Below are 18,164 nucleotides of genomic sequence, written 5' to 3' on the forward strand. Positions count from 1 at the left end.
GGTGGCCCAAACTTTACCTGTCTAGTGACCACTTGTATACCTAATCCTGAACTGTACCCCACATCTTTAAAATAATTAATTAATTAATTTTAAAAAATAAATAAGGGTACCTGATCTCAAGCCAGGCAAAGTGAGGACCAAAGGGAGGCCCAAACTTTACCTGTATGGTGACCACTTATATACCTAATCCTAAACTGTATCCCACATCTTTAAAATAAGAATAAATAAGTAAATAAAAATAAGGGTACCCGTTCTCAACTCAGGCAAAGTGGAGGCCCAAACTTTACCCAAATAATGACCATTCGTATACCTAATCCTGAACAGTATCCTACATCTTTAAAATAAAATTAAAAAAAGAAAAGAAAAAAGGTCTTGGCTAGGCGTAGCGGCTCACACCTGTAATGGCAACACTTTGGGAGGCAGAGGCGAGAGGACTGCCTGAGCCCAGGGGTCCGAGACCAGCCTGGGCAACTTGGTGACACCCTGTCTCTACCGGGCTTCTGCCCCACAGCTGCTTCTCATCTGGACAGTGAGCAAGCCTGCACAGAGCCTCAGACCAGGGTCAGCAGGAAGCAGGGAAGCAAATGGCACTCACCAAGAGTTCTCGTAGGTTCACTAAGAACAAGCAGTGTCTGGCACATTTCATTTCCTTTTTGGCAGGGTGACCGGAGAATCAGCAGGAAGACGAAATCGACATCTCATTAAGTCATCAGACCAGCTGACCCTCCCACTCTGACCAGGTTTCCCAAGAGTTCAAAATAGAACGTGGATCCTCCCACTCTGACCAGGTTTCCCAAGAGTTCAAAAAAGAACGTGGAGAAATAAGATCATGGAGAAATAAGATCGGGAAGATAAAGACAAAGGCAGCTCACTGATTCACCATCAGGCTTTTTTTGTAAATGGCACTTTAAATGACAAAAAGACCAAGATCCTGATCCTGTAAACTGTGTCCTGCTGGAACTACAGGCCAAATCAAACAGCCCTTAAAGTAATCAACATGAGGCCCCTAGCCTGGGATGGTCCAAAGGCCATGCCAAGCAAGTGCAGGACGGGTGGGGCAGGACATTCTAGCTGCTCACTCAGATTTCGTGGATCCAAATTCAGATGACATGGACATGCTTTCCCCTACTCCTCTCCCTGAGTACAACTAAAAACCCTGGACATCAGAAAACAAACATGAGAAGACAATGAAAGGTGGAGAGAAGGTGGCAGACTGACAAGGTCTTGGCCTGGGGGATGGCATGGTAGAGAATGATCTGAGTTTTCTTTTTGCCTCGTATATCCTAGACTCTTGGAGCTAAAGAAGCAGCAGTCAGATCAGCAATGGGTTGGGAGGAAAGCCCCAGTAAAAGCCTGCTCTCTGACCAGGAAAGGGGCAGTTGGACAAAGCAGAAACCAACAATGGCAGTCAACAGTCACTCTACTCCAGCCAGCACCACAGAAGAAACCATGGCCCGTCCCTAACCCCAGGTCCTGCGAGGCACCCCAGCATCCACAGGAGGGAGTCCAGGTAGAAAGCTGGGGCTTTTCTTCCTGCTACCCAGTAATAAGTCCCCACCTCCTCGGTGCCAGAGGACATACAAGTGTCAGAAAAGCACACGGAAAGATATTTAATATCATTAGCAATTAGAAAAATGCACATTGAAACTACGAAGAGAAAGCACTACACACCTGTCAGGATGGCGAAAACAAAAACTAGTGGCAATACTAAACGCTAGAGAGGAGATGAAGAAACTGGATCACACTGCTGGTTGTAATACAAAATGGTACAGCCACTTTGCAGACATTTTGGCAGTTCCTTAAAAAACAGCATGCAACTACCACACAACCCAGCAATTAGACTCTTCAGCATTTATCCCAGAGACATGAAGAGTTATGTTCACGCAAAAACCTGGCCATGAATACTTACAGCAGTTTTACTCAAAATCACCAACTGGAAACAACTCAGGTGCCCATCAAAGGGCAAATGATTAACCACACTGTGGTACACCCTTACCATGGAATACTACTCAGTAATAAAAAGGAACAACTATTGATTATACAACAACCCGAATGAGCCTCCAGGGAATTATGCTGCATGGGAAAAAAAAAAAAATTCCAGAGTAGCAGTGACTATGGTAAGTCCTGGTTGGCCAGGTTGCTTTGAATGATTGTTCCTTTGGTGCGAAGTTTTTCAAAACTTTCAGTTTTCAGATCCTTTGCTCAAACATAATTTTACCTGGGGGGATAAAAGATCCCAAAGGTCAAATACACTAAGATTTCACTTATTATATATATATATATATATATAAAATTTTTTTTTTTTTTTTTTTTTTTTTTTAGTTGGAGTCTCACTCTGTCACCCAGGCTGGAGTATAGTGGCCCACTCACAGTCACCCCAGCGTCGACCTGCTGCTGGGCTCAGGAGATCCTTCCATTTCAGTCCTCCAAGTAGCCGGAATTACAGTGCGCACTACCACAACCGGCTAATTTTTTGATTTATTGTAGAGACAAGGTTTCGCCAAGTTGCCCGGGCTGGTCCCGAACCCACAGGATCAGGCAATCTACTTGCCTCAGCCTCCCAAAGTGCTAGGATTACAGGTCGAGCCATCAAGCCTGGACTAATATTCTTAAAATGACAAAATTATACAAAAGGAGAACAGATTACTGACTGCCAGGGGTTAGGAAGGGAAGTGCATGAGGCCATAAAAGGGCACCAGGAGAGGTCCCTGGGGAGATAGAATGTTCTGGATCTTGACCATAACAATGTCAATATCCTGGATGTAATATTGTACTTCAGTTGTGCAAAGGTTACCATTGCAGGAAACTGGGTAAAAGGTACAAAAGATCTCAAAATTAAAACTAATTAAAAATAAGTAACCACAATCAACAATATTTAAGTTTAAACTGGGAAAACCAAGGACTGACTCCAGAACAATGCTGTATTTTTAAGGACAAGGGCAACACTGTAACATTTTAAGGATATGTGGTCAGCTCCAGTTAAAAGTGTAATCTTATTTTGTCAAAATCCTGTAATTTTAGGTAGTGCAACACATGAAACATCTGACTTGCCAAGATGATATTATGTGGATACACCTTTGGTATATATGACCAAAGAAAAACAACTGGATCCTCAATGTCCAAGGGACTGGGCAGAAACACAGCTGAGCTGCTCTGCCTGTCGACAAGCATCTGAGTCAAAGCACACACAGGAGTGTCGTGGACCGTGCCCTCTGGCAAGGGTGCTCACTTTGCTATGGGCTGTGACACATGGACTGGGTACTCGAGCCTGCACATGGCAGCACCCCGGAAACAGCAGGACTCACTTCTAAACACAGCAGTGCTTGAGGAATCAGTGGAGCTATGTAACCCAAGGAGCTCAGCCGTGAAGGGAGGATGTCAGAACCACAGGGTCCTGCCCTCCAACAGCAACATACTTCCCGTGAGGTGGGCCAGCCCAGAGCCACCTGCCACAACCCCAACACATGCTCCAAGACCCAAAGGAGATGCCTCCCCAGCCCCAGCCCCACCACCTGCGGGTCAAGCCCCTTGGAGGTCCTGCTACACACCCAGGGAGCCTCGAAGTTCTCCTACCACCGACTGTTCCCCGGAGACCAGTGACTCTGCACCATCCACCCAATCTCCCTCAGCTTCACCTCCTCTCCCACATTCATCCCTCACCTTTTAGCCTCAAATCCTTCCTTTCTTCTTCAGGAATAAATTCAGGCAGTCTCTCGTTTGGACATACAGATAAGATTCCCACTCCCGTGGAGGTTACATTGGAATGCAGGCAGTAAATGAACACTTTAATACAGAAGCAAACTACACATTATGAAAAGTAGGAACTGGTGATGAACACTGTGGAAAAAACAGGTGAGAAAAGATAGGTCTGGGGGCTAAGGGGCCCCGCACAGAGACAGACCAAAAGAAGGCAAAGAAGGAGGCAGTAAGGGCAGAGCAAAGAAAGGCACGCGGCTAGGGCTGTCAAAAAGGGCCAGGGCTAGCCTAGAGAATCACCGGAGCCCCAGAGGGCCACACAGGCATCTGTAAAAACTCTGGCTTTCACTCCACATGAAATAAGAAGCCACAGAAGCTTCTGCATTGAAGCTACCATGTGACTTAGGTTTAGCCAGCATCGTTCTGGCTGTGTTTTTGAAAGCTGGCAGGTGGGGACAGTAAGTAGTAGTCAGGAAACCTCTTGCGGGGGTGGGGTGGTGGGGGTGGTGGGGGTGGTGGTGGTGGTGGTGTGTGTGTGTGTGTGTGTGTGTGTGTGTGTGTGTGCGCCTCACTCACCCCATCAAGGGATGAAGGCGAGGAGAGTGGCTGGACTCTGGGTGCGCTCTGAGAGCAACAGTTTCCTGGCAGATGGGATTGGGTTATCAGAGAGGTGTCAACAGTGACCCTCAAGCAGCTGCCATCCCATAAAGGGGACACTGTGGGGAGAGCAGGCTTTGCAACTGGGGGTGGGTACTGGTGGCTCCATTTTGGGCATGCTGAGGTCGAGTGTCTATTATAACCTCAGCTGTGTCCAATTTCTTATCTCATCCATGAGACCCTCACCTTGCCACCAGAACGGCATAGTAGAAAAAGTTAGACACTAGAGGAGTGAGCTCATTCATTCATGACTGCTGTTGGTGGTAGTTTAAAAATGCATAGTATTAGAGAGCAAGTGGATGACATCTGGTCAATCTGAAGATGCACACACCTGGACAGTTCTATCCTTAGAAACACATTGTAGAGAAATGATTGCCTGTGTACCCAGGAAGATAAGGATAAGCACGTCCACAGCAGCATATTTATAATGGTACAATCTGGGAGCACACATGTCAGCAGGGGACATCTCACACACCGGAACACTACATAAGCCAGGTAAACCAGCATTGAGGGTCTCTCTTGGCCTGCACTTGTAAACAGCTCTGAGATTAATGCCCCACTCCCCAGAAATTCGGATTTAATCCAGGAATCAGGAATCTACCTTAAAACTTCAACCATTTAACTAAAGAAGAGTTGTATCTACATGAATAAATCTCAGAAACACAATGCTGCAGATGTTCGATATGATACCATTTATTCAAAATTTTTAAACTGGCTAAACAATGCTATACATTATTTCTGTCTGCATATACTTTCAGAGAAAGTATAAAAACATGCAAAAAAATGACAAACACCATACTCAGAATGGTGGTGACCCCCAGGAAGGAAGGGCAGGAGGGGACCAGGGTAGGAAAGAGAATTTCAAGGGCCTTCCTCACATCCATCATGTTTATTTCTCAGGCTGGAAAGTGTACACAGCTGTTCACTATATCACTCTGAATGTCTTAAATGTTTTGGCATAAAAAATATGCTAAAATATCCAAGCAGAACTAGAGACACACATGCTATAGCCATGCCCTATATTTGTAGTTTAGCCATACAGAAGGTAAAAGGTCAGCCTGAAACTATGCCAGCAGATGGAGTCTGCTGATAAAAAAGGGGGTGGGGGTAGAGGTGGTAGTGGGAGTAGATTTCCCAAGAGCCTAAGCTTAGAATTCATTCACTCATCATCCCTAACTCCCTCCATGTGGTGTACCTGGGGCTTCTGCACATCCATTCAGGCCTCTGACGGCAATCATTTCAAGGCAGTCCCTACTGTTCTTAATTGGCCTCTCAAATTTCTCATCCTAGGATTGATTCCCGAATCCTAAATAGCTGATTGAGTGCATGAAACTAGGTTGATACTTTATGAAGGGAGAAAAGGGGAGGTACTAGTGAGACCTCTCGGAAGAGAGCTTTTAGAGGGGACCAACAGCAACACCTTCTCCCCCATCACACACCCTTCCATAAACTGCGAACTAACATCACACCCTGGAAACTTCCTTTCTGAGGACTCTCAGAGCATAGAGATTAGTGTCCTACATCGTCCACGAGGGATGGGCGTTCACCACCAGGCGAAAATTCACCCAATTCCAAAGCACTACAAATCTTGGTAGACAACTTCCAGGTTCTGCAGTGCTTGTTTTGGGGGTCTGGGGGAAATGTCCTCCTTGGGCAAAGCTCAGACAATAGGAATTCACCACAGGGAAGCTTCTCCCACCGGCAGGCTTCTCTTTGGCCAGGTGAGGACCAGAGAATGTTTCTAGCTTGTGGGTAAAGCTGCACCACCAAGCCTACAGCTTTAAAATCCCAGCCTTCCACTTCTAAGACACACAAGCCAAGAACCAACCCTCTGGAGAGTCTTACAATAACACACAATTCCTTCCTTACTTGTCTTCAACCCTGATCTTTAACTCATTACCTGGACACCTCCCATGGTGTAATCGGACACCTCACTTGGGGCTCTTACCTGCTGCCCTCCCCTCTTTCAGAACACTTTCCATCACCCGTACCAGAATGGAGGTAACCCGGCAAAAACAAAAATGAGTTCTAAAATCGGTGGACAAGAGGCTGTGGATCACAAAGTGCACCAGAGATGCAGGAGAAACAAATCAGCACCGTGCAATTAGTCCCAGACCAAGAGAGGAGCACAGGGACAGGTCGGGGGCAGGATGAGGAGCTCGGAAACACTCTGCTAAATATAGTCTGTGGTGCTTAGAAAGGTGGCCGAGAACAAGCATCTGGCGCCCTCAGTAATTTCTGTCACTTCCTGTTACTCACATCCTGCTGTTCCGATGCTGCCCCAAACCCTGGATTCCCCTATGCAATTCCCTACCTGGAAGCCCCCTGAGACAGGCCATTCAAAGCAGCTGGGATGTGCGTCGACAACGGACATCCTCATGGAGTGCCACACAAAACACAAAAATAGACATCACCATGCAAACAAGTTCCTGGAGGCCCTGTGTGGAAAGGGCCTCAGCGTCCAGGCCCAGAGCCCTGTGCAGTGTTCTGTCAAAGTCCTCACACGACAGCTCTGTGCACTGACCTGCCTGTGCCCTGAAAGGGACCCAGATGTGAAATGCTGCCCTGCACTTCCTCTCTTGGGTTGCCCCTCACCTCCAACCTCAAGACCACTCTGGGGGAAAGAAGGAGGTCCCCCAACCACAGCTGGCAGGACAGTCAGAGCAAGGCACCTGACCCGCTCCCACTGTCCCAGGAACTCAGGAAGACCAGATGTGGAGCAAAGCCAGCTTGGCGAGAAGTTAAAAATCACATGTAATCAGAAGATAGAGTTTTTGTTTTTAAGAAATAAAAAGTAAAATAAAACAGAAATGAAAGTTCTACCTAAAAATGAAACACGAAGCCGGGATCAGTGGCTCAGCCTGTAATCCCGTGCCTTTGGGAGGCTGAGGTTAGTGGATTGCCTGAGCCCACGGGTTCGAGACCCACCTGGGCAACTTGGCGAGACCTCATCTCTACAATAAATCAAAAAATAAGCAGGGCATGGTAGCACACGCCTGTAGTTCCGGCTACTCGGAAGGCTGAGGCGGAAGGATCGCCGGAGCCCAGCAGGTCGAGGCTGCGGTGGCCGGGAGGGGCCACTGCACTCCAGTCTGGGCGACAGAGTGAGACTCCAACTCAAAAAAAAAAAAAAGAAACATGAAAGAAATATCTGGTGTTGCTTATCTACTCTATATTTTGACATGTGTTCTATGGGAAGTCTAGCGATTAGGGACTGCCTTGTGGGGATGAGGAAGGCAAGAGCCTCTGGGAGGAAGAAAATATTATCACCCATGAAGGGCACCTCAGATTTAGAGAAGCATTTTCCCAATAGTGGGCTGGTAATAGGCAAACAGATGCAGAAGGCAAAAGACAAACAAACAGACTTGCTTCCAAGAGCAAACCACTGGAAATAACCTAGACCTCCAAAAACAGGGGGCAGGTGCAGAAAGTTGTAACATGTTCATATGACAGAATGCCATCACAACCAATTTTTAAAAGGGTGATGAGAATGCATATTTATGGACAGAAATTCAGTAACATAATAAATTTTAAAAGATTACAAACTTACATGCATAATTGATCCCATTTTTTGTAAAACTAAAGTATATTACTGGTATTCATAGGAAAAAGACCAAAAACTATTTGTTTCTATCAGGGTTTCTCAACCTTGGCACTGCTGACATCTTGAGCCAAATGATCCTTTGCTGGGGGCTGTCTATACAGCAATGCAGGATGCATCTGAGGACACTGAGCAGAATCCCTGGGCTCTCCCCCAACTAGATGCCAGTGGCATGCACCTGGCCCACTGCACAAGTGTGATAAACCAATGTGTCCCCAAATGTCCTCTTCTGAACAACCTCACCTCTGCCATCTCCTTATCCCTACCCATGTTTAAAACTTACAGGTCTACACAATAGTGTTTATATCTAGAATCTCAGTGATAAGACTTTTGAGTGGTTTTTGTTTGGGTTATCTGTACTTAATTATCTATAATGAACATATTATTTGTATTTAAGAGGGATAAAAAAAATTTTAGCCTCAGAAAAATATTACAGGTGTTTTTGCTACAATGCAATTTTTGAGTCCCTGAAATTTTTGAGTCCCTGAAAAGCTCCACTGTAATGCAGTAACCCCAAATCTGAGAGGGCTTACACGTAATGTTTACCTATTCCAAAGAAGTCACCGGGAGGTCCAGCAAGGAGTCATTGTTTACTCAAACTTACAGGAGGTAACAATGATGGTAGATCAGTGAAGAATCCGTGTCTCGGGGCAGTACAGCAAACACTTTATAATCAAAGCAATCAAGTTAATCATTCAAATTCCTATCCGGTATGTACAATTATATTGAATAAGATGGACAACTGCCAGGCACAGTGGCTCACGTCTGTAATCCCAGCACTTTGGGAGGCTGAGGCGAGAGGACTGCTTGAGTATGAGGGTTCAAGACCAGCCTGGGCAACATGGTGAGATCTCGTCTCTATAACCAAAAATTAGCAGGGCATGGTGGTGCATGCCTGTAGTTCCAGCTACTTGGAAGGCTGAGGTGGAAGGATCGCCTGAGCCCAGCAGGTTAAGGCTGCAGTGGCCACGAACAGCGTGCCACTGCACTTCAGCCTGGGCGACAGAGTAAGACTCCAACTCAAACAAAAAAGTAACAAGTGGCCAGACGCAGTGGCTCACGCCTGTAATCTCATACTTTGGGAGGTGGAGGTGTGAGGATTGCCTGAGCCCAGGGGTTCGAGACCAGCCTGGGCAACTTGGCAAGACCTCATCCCTATAGTAAATCAAAAATAGCCAGGCATGATGACACATGCCTGTGGTTCCAGCTACTTGGAAGGCTGAGGTGGAAGGATTGCCTGAGCCTAGCAGGTGGAGGCTGTGGTGGTCATAAGCGTGCTACTGCACTCTTCTAGCCTGGGTGACAGAGTGAGACTCCAACTCCAAAAAAAAGAGTGACAACTACATTGTTTTCAGCTTAGCTTGATCACCTGCATCCTATGACTCATTACTGAGAATATGCATACCCTTCAGAGACCAGCCTTGGCTTCAGGCTATCCCCTGAGGGAGGGCAGAAGGAAGCCAGGTATAAGGGAAAACAGTCTATGTCTGGAAAATACCTCATACCCTCATTCTGCAAAAGTGCAAAGTAAAAATAAGAAGTCTCATGGGAAAAGGCAAGCTCGGGCAGGCATCATAGAAACTACGTAAATTTGTAACCAAGTATTGATAAAACAACAGCAATAATTTTTTTATTAACAATTTTTTAACTACATAAAGAAACACTAAAATAAATACAGACGTTTACCTTTTTAAAAAGTAAGAGTTGATGAATGAGAGTTGCTGTGGCTGAGTTATGAAAAGAAGGGGCAAAATGCACACAAGCTAAGACATGACAAGCACTTCTGACGCAGAGCTGCGGCCACACTGCACACAGTAGCCCAGAGGAGGGAGTGGTGAGGCCGAAGGCCTCATGCCCAGAGCTGTGTTCCCCCTGGGAGGGTTGCGTCCTGCAGTTAGTGACCTCAGGTTTCAGCCACTGGGCCAGTGGACTCTTCACTAGAGAAATGCTGTTTTGTTGTTGTTGTTGGTTTGTTTTTGCTCTTTTGTTCTTCTGGGTTTTTTAATTTTCATTTCTTATAGTTTAAGGTACGTACCTTAAACTATAATATATGTGTGAGGGTTCAACCTGAATTCCCTTTTTTTTCGCCCCCTCTGATCTGTTTTTCTTCTCTATTCACTTTGTGCTAGGCATGTGCGTGTGTTTAGTTGTCTTGGGTTTTTTGTTGTTGTTCGTTTTGTTTCACTTTGTTGTTATTCCAGTTTGTTTTGGGGTGTGTGTGTATGACTGTGTGTGTGTCTGTGTGTTCAATTGTTTTTTGCATTGGTTTCTGCTTTGCATCGTCATATAGAGTGGTGGTGGGGAGTGAATCTCAGGGAACACATACCACAATAAGTGAAAATTGTAATTTGCAAGTAGTTTCTGAATCCTAGCACCCCATCTACCATCCTATTTTAAAATAGAACAAATCCAGAGCCCGGATCAGGGAAGAATAGAGGACTGAGCAAACATCAGAAGGGAAAGCCTCTCCCACTGACACTGAAAACAGAACTAAAGAGAAAAACAAGAGATCTGTCACAAATGAGGAGAAACCATTTCAGGCAATTTCAAGTGTACCAAAGACAAAACTCCCAAAAAATCAGACCTTGGTGCCCAAACAATAAAAGTCACAATACGACAGGGATTCAGGAATGGATGGAAACAGTGAATAAGACTCAAGAAAGACAAGATGCAACACTGAAAGAACTTGTAACAGAGTTTTTGGCAATAAAAAATTTCATCCAGGAAATAAATAACAAGATGACAAGCATGGAAAGCAGAATTAATCTATCTGAAGAAAGACTCTCAGAACTTGAAGACCAGAACATAGAATTAACCAGATTCGTAAAAAACATAGAAATAAGACTCAGAAAGAAAGAACAAAGCCTATAAGGGATGTGCAATTATATCAAGAGGCCGAACCTACACCTCACTGGTATCCCAAAAGAAGAAAGGGAAATGGAGAACAACTTGGAGCAAGTATTACAGGAGGTAATCCAAGAAAACTTTTCCCATCTCACCAGAGATGTGACCAGCCAAGCACAAGAGATACAGAGATACAGAGAACACCCACAAATGAGAAGAACAACCTGTAGACACATAATAATTTGCCCACACAAAGTAGGCATAAAAGAAAAAGTCCTAACTAAAAGCAGCAAGAGAGAAAGGTCAGACTACCTACTGGGTAAAACCAATCAAAATAGCAGCAGACCTATCAGCAGAAACACTACAAGCAAGAAGGGACTGGAGCCCTATATTCAAAGTCCTCAAAGATAAACAATTTCAACCAAGAATTTCCTATCCAGCCAAGCTCAGTTTCATCAGTGATGGAGAATTAAAATCCTTCCCAAACATCCAATCCGTAAAAGATTATGCAGCTTCCAGACCAGCTCTACACTTAAAAAGGTATTAAGCACAGAAAAAAGAAAAAAAAAAGAATGACCACACACTTCCCAAGAGAACAGCAGAGCACAGAATCCACAGAGAATACAGCAAGAAACTTGAAAACACACACATACATCAACCCCAAAGCCAAAAGAAAACAAGCAAAGAAAAATTTTTATAAGAACCTCCTGACAGCGATAAACCACCACACTTCAATAATCAACCTGAATGTATAAATGGACTAAATGTACCGCTGAAGAGACACAGAATGGCAAACTGAATAAGAAACCATGACTCAATTATTTGCTGCATCCAGGAGACTCAAATCACTACAAGGGACACACACAGACTCAAAGTTAAAGGATGGAAAATGAGTTTCCAGGCAAATGGATCACAAAAGAAGGCAGGAGTTGCAATCTTAATAACAGACAAAACAACCTTTAAGCTATCAAAAATTTTAAAAGATGCAAAAAGACACTACATAATGATACAAGGTTCAATCCATAAACAAAAAATATCCATCCTAAACATATATGCACCCAAGACAGGAACACCAGCATTTATAAAGCAAATACTAAGTAAACTAAAAAAAGATACTGACTCTAACACTATTATAGCAGGGGACTTGAATATCCCACTAAAAGCCCTAGAAAGATCATCGAGGCAAAAAATCAATAAGGAGATCCAGAACCTAAACTTGACACATGACCAAATGGACTTAATAGATACCTACAGATTATTCCACCTAACAACCACAGAATATACATTCTACTCATCACCACATGGAATGTACTCCAAGATCGATCACGTCCCTGGCCATAAATCAAGCATAAACAAATTCCATAAGGTTGAAATCTTGCCATGCACATTCTCAGACCACAGTGGAATAAAAATAAATATCGAAACCAACAAAATTTCCCCAAACCCCACAGAGATATGGACACTAAACAACATGATGCTGAACAACTACTGGGTCAACACTGAAATCAAAGCAGAAATTGAAAGATTCCAAATAAACACAATCAGAAATACAAAAGATCAAATCACAACTGACCCTGAAGAAATACAAAAGATTATCAGAGATTACTATGTACACCAATATGGAAACAAACTTGATAACCTAAATGAAATAGAGGACTTTCTGACATCACACAACCTCCCCAGGTTGAAACAAGAAGACATTGAGACACTAAATGGACCAGTAACAACCCAGGAAATTGACTCTATCATACAAAAAGTAGCTACAAAAAAAGCCCTGGACCAGATGGCTTTCCAGCAGAATTCTACAAAACGTACGAGGAGGTGCTGATACCAATCCTAGTGAAAGTATTCCAGGCAATTGAGAAAGATGGAATTCTCCCCAAATCATTTTATGAAGCTAACATCACACTGATATCCAAGCCGGGTAAAAATCCAACAAAAAAAGAGAACTACAGGCCAATATCCCTTATGAACATAGATACAAAAATCCTCAACAAGAGTCTAGCAAATCAGATCCAAAAACACATCTCAAAAATCATCCACCATGACCAAGTAGGCTTCATCCCCAGGATGCAGATTCCTAGAAACAAATGAAAATGAAGAAACATCTTACCAAAACCTCTGAGATGCCATGAAATCAGTTCTAAGGCAGGAATTTATATCTCTATGAGCACACATCAAGAAAACGGAAAAATCACAAATAGAGAGCCTAACAAATCACCTAAGGGAGCAGGAAAGAGAAGACCACCAAAACCTGAACTTCAGCAGAAGAATCCAAATCACCAAAATGAGAGCCCAAATACAGGACACAGAAGACAAAAATATCATAGAAAACATCAACAAAACAAAAAGCTGGTTCTTTGAAAGAATTAACAAGATTGATGGACCCCTAGCCAGAATGACCAAGAAAAAGAGAGAAGCCCAAATAAAAAACAAACAGCCCCATTAAAAAGTGGGCAAAAGACATGAACAGACATTTCTCAAAAGAAGACATACAGACAGCTAACAGACAATGAAAAAGTGCTCAGCCTCACTCATCATCAGAGAAATGCAAATCAAAACAATATTGAGATACCACCTAACCCCAGTAAGAATGGCCATCATTAATAAAACAAACAACAACAGATGCTGGCAAGGATGCAGAGAAAAAGGGATGCTTCTACACTGCTGGTGGGAATGCAAACTAGTGCGCCCACTTTGGAAAACAGTGCGGCGGTTTCTGAAAGAACTAGAAGTTGACCTTCCATATGACCCAGCAATTCCCCTGTTGGGAATATACCCAGAGGGACTCAAATCATTCTACAAAAAAAGATACCTGCATACCTATTCACAATAGCAAAACATGTTGCCCATCAAAGCTGTACCGGATAAAAAAATGTGGTACATATACATAATGGAATATTATGCAGCCATAAAGACGAACAAACATATGGACTTTGCAGCAACTTTGATGAATTTAGAGTTGATCATACTTGGTGATCTATCACAGAAACAAAGAACAGAGTACCATATGTTCTCACTCATAAGCGGACCTTGAACAATTGTAATACTATAAGACCACAACTGGCAGTAGTGGCAAACTGTCAGGGAATCGGAGGTGGGATTGGCAGTTGAGGGAAGCTGCTAGGGGAGGGAGGGGCATACCTCATCAACAAGGGTACCTGCAAAATCAACGTTTGTATGCCTAACCCTGAATTGTACCCCACATCTTTATAATAAAAAAAAAAAAAGAGAGAGAGAGAGAGAGAGAGAAACGCTCTGCAGCATAAAGAATGCACCTGCAGCCCCGGGCTACTGCACAGAGGAAACGAGGAGCTCTAATATCTGAGAGTCCCAGGATCATGAAATCTAAGCCAAAGGTCCCTGGCAGTGGGTCTTCAAAGGACAGGAATGGAGGGAGCGGACTGGGAATGCTTTGGCATTCTTAATCTGACAGATATCACACTGCCATAATTTACCCATTTTTCTGTGATTATTTGATGGTAAATCTGCATGTACCCAGGTGCATCTACTTACAGTTTAGATAAAGAAGGGAAAGAAGGCTCATAAGCAAACTCTGCACCCCCAAAGACCATCATCCGTTCTTCTAAACTCTGAAGGTCAACCTAATTAAGCAATGACATTTCCCAGAGCAAAGTGGCCGAGGTTAAGAACAAGTGCATCTGCTGACTTGGGTTGGAGTCGCCCTCAGGACAAAGTCTTGTCCACACCTTTATTTATGAACTGATTCAAGGCTGTTTTTGTGTTCAACACATCCAGTGGTTAAATAAATAGCCACCATGCAGAAAGCAAACAAAAAGTCACATAAGGGGGGAAAACAACGTGTATGAAAAATTTATAAAAGGTCCTATTTATACTGTACTCTTAAAAATGGTTAAGTTGGTAAATTTTACATTATGTGTATTCTACCACATTCTTCCTATTTATTTCATCAGCTTTAGTGGGTACATACAGTTTTTGACTGCATGGTTGTATTGTATAGTGGTGAAAAAGACTGGGCTTTAAAATTTATGCCCTTTTCCCCTACAAAAATAAAAATCTGAGATAATTACCCCCAGCTGCCTACATAACTTCCTTCAACAACTGACCTGCTATGCCAATGGCTTCTGGCCTGGCCTAGCTAGAATACTAGGTCTCCCACCAGCCCTGCAGCTAGGATCAGCAAGGGAGCCACCGGAGTTGATGTCACTGGGAGGGGGTTTCCAGGAGAGCTCTTGAAAGGGGATGACTCAGCTGGCAGCCACCCCAGTGGTACCTGCTGCAGGCATCTTGTATTCACGAGGTGACCTTGAGAGCAGAAATCTCGATTTAAGAGCAGCTGAGCCAAAAGAAGGCAAGAACCTAGGTCTCTGCCCACCATGGGCTGCTGCACCAGCCCAAGACTGCTGGCCTCTGGTCTTTTCTATGACAGAAAGGTTAACCTCTATCTTATTTAAGCCACAGTTACTTGAGTTTTCTCCTAAATATCCCAAACCTAATCTTAGTTGAGACATCATCCTCATTATCACACAAAGAAAACCAGGGCAGAGGAATGGAGTCATCTTTATCCTCTAGGTGCCAAGAATAAGTAGCTTGATTTAATTCATAAGCTAAGCATTGAAAACCCTAAACACAAATAGGCAGTAGCACCAAGGAAACCTGACTTAACTGAGTAGCAGTAAGATTGATATAATAACACTGCAAATAAAATCTGAGGATATAAGTCAACGGCGGGCAAACTACAGTCTGTCACCTGATTTTTAAAAATAATTTTGCTGGAACACAGCCACACCTGCTCACTTACTGTCCATGGCTGCTACATATGGACAGGCTACAACCACAGATCAGTTGCCACAAAGACCCCGTAGCCTACAAAGCTTAAAATATCTGGCCCTTTATAGAAAATTTGTTGCTAATCTCTAATGTAAGTTACTGATCTTGGGAAGACCAATATCTTGGGAAAAGTATAAAGAGAATTTGATTTGGAGATGTTAAGTACAAATCATTGCATATAAGAAGTAATTTGCATCTTGTTCCTTCTCTGCCTCTGGCTCCCTCTAACGGGGTCTCCGTTCTGTTCCCAGATGAATCCCTGACTACCTGGTTTACATTGCAGAACTGTATGTACACTCACACTTATCACGCAATTTAGAATGAAAAATCTTAAAGAATTAAAAAATACTACAATACTATATACTTTGGTGTAACTTCCCTAAAACACCATAACCCTATTTTGCACAGAAAACTAAAATAGCATTTATTCTGTTAGCTGAAGACTCCCAGGTTCTCCAATTTTACTGGGCTTTAAGCATGTGAGCTCAGCTATCTAGGAAAACAGCCATCTCTCCCGATAAGGTCAAACTGTTCTATGTGAGGGTGCTTGTAAGTTTTGCTCCTAACAAAGAAGGAGAAAAGGCCAGAAGGGCAGAATCCAAAGTGTGGGTCCAGCATGCAATTCTATAGTCCCAGCTACTCAAGAGGATGAGGCAGGAGGACTGCTTGAGCTCAGGAGTTTTAGACCAGTCTGGGTAACAAAGAGAGGCTCCGTTTCTTATTTAAAAAAAAAAAAAGCATGGGTGCTTCTAGCCCCTTACCAACTTTCTCAGGCAGGGAACCCAGGGTGACAAATCAGCCCCAGTTCAGTGCATAGGGGGAAAAAATGGTTGGGCCGGGTGTGATGGCTCACATCTATAATCCCAGCACTTTGGGAGGCCGAGGTGAGAGGACTGCCTGAGTCCATGGGTTTGAGACCAGCCTGGGCAACTTGGCAAGACCTCATCTCTACAACAAATCAAAAAATTAGTTGGGCATGGTGGTGCATGCCTGTAGTTCCCGCTACTTGGAAGGTTGAGATGGAAGAATCGCCTGAGCCCAGCAGGTCGAGGCTGCAGTGGCCATGAGCATGCCACTGTACTCCAGCCTGGGCAATGGAATAAGACTCCAACTCAAAAAAAAAAAAAAAATTCAACTGCTCACTCTGAAGTGAGATGGCCTCATCCCCTAGTCCATCCATCTGCAAGATGGAAGGGGTAGTCATCTCCTCTCCCCCAAAACTGATTATACAGAAAACATATTCAAACACATTACTACTGCATTTATTGAAAATATATACCACAACGTGAAGGTCTCAAATTGTGTCACTGTGAAACACTGCTGCTACAGGACTGCAGAGACAAGGCCAAGACCACAATGTCTGAGATATTTGTCTTCAAACGGTCTCTATCCTCATGTGGTCCTATCAGGACCACTCTAAAGGTAAGGCCACAGACTCATGGCACATGCCTGTAGCTAGAAGTCCATCTGTCCTAACCCCATTTCACACACTGGGAAAGGGATTCCTAGAGAGGACAGGTGACTCGCCAAGGCCATTCTGTTTATACAGAAGACAGCTGGCCAAGTGATTCTGTCCAGGGCAAATGGTGGTCTGTGGGACGCCCACCTCAAGGCAGAGAGTACCTGCCAGGTGACCCCTGTGATCTGGGGGTACTGACACATTAACTTGGTACTTTAATAAGGAGAGACTGTGTCCTTCAACTCTAGACCAGGAAAGGGACAAGACATGAGAAGCACAGTTGTTATTCCAAGATCCCAGTCTTTGACTCCCAAGTCCAACTTCTATAGCTGCGGCAGGTGCATGAAGACCCAGCCCCCTTAAGTGCAAAGGATAAGCAGGCATAGACCCTTCTAGATGCTAGAGAACTGAATGCAGGCTGTAGCTACAGCAGTCACATTCTCAGAGATGCCCAGTTCAAATTACCCTGTTCGCTTTAACTCTCCGTCTGATTCACATAATTTGGTTCAGGGGCTGTCATTTGTAATCTATCCAGGAAATGGCATGTCAGATCATAATCCCAGTCAGGCCAGTAATCATATTCAAGGTCAAGTGCCTGCTGGAATTATCATTCCTCATCTAGAACCATCCTCATCCTAATTTTAGTTGGATGCTCAGAGACGGTTTATCCCTTTCCTCTGACCAAGTTTACAATGGTATTCCTTATTCCTCTAGTATTTCAAGTATATTGCAAAGATGAAAAAGAAGTAATACCAACAGCAAGATTTAGCATTTTTTAAAAGCAGAACAGAAAAGGGCTGAAAATACTTTTTTTCCACTGGCAAGCTCTGACTCAGAGGGTCTGTGTACCAGGGCCAGAGGGCACATTGCCAGGAACCTGAACAGCTGCTGTGGGAAGCCATGGCATGTAGGGTGGTCGCAGCCAGCTGGCCTGACTCAGGAGCCATCTCCCTTGTCACGGCATGGCTGTGACACAATCCCAAGTGAAGGAGACAGAAAAGCTTCCCAGAGGTGCCAAGGGATAGAGATATAGAAACAGCAAACCAATTAATCCAACAGGTATTTATGGAATAGCTATTTTGTGCCAGGCATGGC

The 18,164-nt window shown here is 44.0% G+C and overlaps 1 protein-coding gene across 1 annotated transcript in view; it reads right to left on the reverse strand.

Moving 5' to 3' along the window:
* The window catches only part of DGKD (diacylglycerol kinase delta), an 84,561-nt gene that overhangs the window by 40,583 nt on the left and 25,814 nt on the right, over positions 1–18,164 (reverse strand). The gene's annotated exons all lie outside the window — the stretch shown is intronic.

The sequence above is a fragment of the Carlito syrichta genome, unplaced genomic scaffold (genome assembly GCF_000164805.1).
Source record: "Carlito syrichta isolate Samal-C Ts95f unplaced genomic scaffold, Tarsius_syrichta-2.0.1 Scaffold308158, whole genome shotgun sequence".
Lineage (NCBI taxonomy): Eukaryota > Metazoa > Chordata > Mammalia > Primates > Tarsiidae > Carlito > Carlito syrichta.